At 45.3% G+C, this 759-nt stretch overlaps 1 pseudogene; it reads left to right on the plus strand.

Moving 5' to 3' along the window:
• The first annotated feature begins 601 nt into the window (after positions 1 to 601).
• Positions 602 to 759, plus strand: part of LOC115275020 — a 1,033-nt pseudogene continuing 875 nt past the window's right edge.

Below are 759 nucleotides of genomic sequence, written 5' to 3' on the forward strand. Positions count from 1 at the left end.
GCAGACGAGAGAAGCCAAATTGAACAAAAGATCAACCGCATTCGGGCTTATGCAGTGTTAATCGTATCCCTGCCCAGCATCGCAGACACAAGTCTGGGCTCTCCTTTAGATGCTTTGTTTGAAGTTTCAGTTTCGGTTTCCCCTTTTTCTAATAATCATTTGACCCTGTTTCCTAGCAACCAACCCAAGTCAGTTTCCCGCCCCAAACCCTATAAAGGTGTGGATATTTTCTCAATAAACAGGGCTTGATCAGAAACGCTTGTCTTGCCCCGCTCTCTGTGTCTCCTTCCTGCCCTATTTTCGCTCCCTCCCTCAGGAACCTACGACCCAATTTACCGCCCCGCCAGCAGGGGTGGGGACATGACAGGTTTCAATTAATGTTTTGATTCAGAACAGGAAGTGTGAAAACTTTCAGACTCATGGAAAACATGGAGCATTTCAGAGTCCCTGAAATATTCTGGTACATATTCTAGATTGATAGGGAATGTGTAATAATTAATGAATGAAGCGTGTTGAAAACACAGCATTTCTTATAATTTTGTGATCATGTATTTCCCTTTACAACGCCCTTGTCTCTGTTCCAGCTGTTTTCATCAGTTACATGGAAGGAAGAAACCAAACCCGTGTTACACAGTTTATCCTCCTGGGACTCTCAGACCAGGGGGAGCTGCAGTCACTGCTCTTTTGGCTGTTCCTGTCCATGTACCTGGTCACCTTCACTGGGAACCTGCTCATCATCCTGGCCATTATCACAGACTC

The sequence above is a fragment of the Suricata suricatta genome, chromosome 12 (assembly GCF_006229205.1).
Source record: "Suricata suricatta isolate VVHF042 chromosome 12, meerkat_22Aug2017_6uvM2_HiC, whole genome shotgun sequence".
Classification (NCBI taxonomy): Eukaryota; Metazoa; Chordata; class Mammalia; order Carnivora; family Herpestidae; genus Suricata; species Suricata suricatta.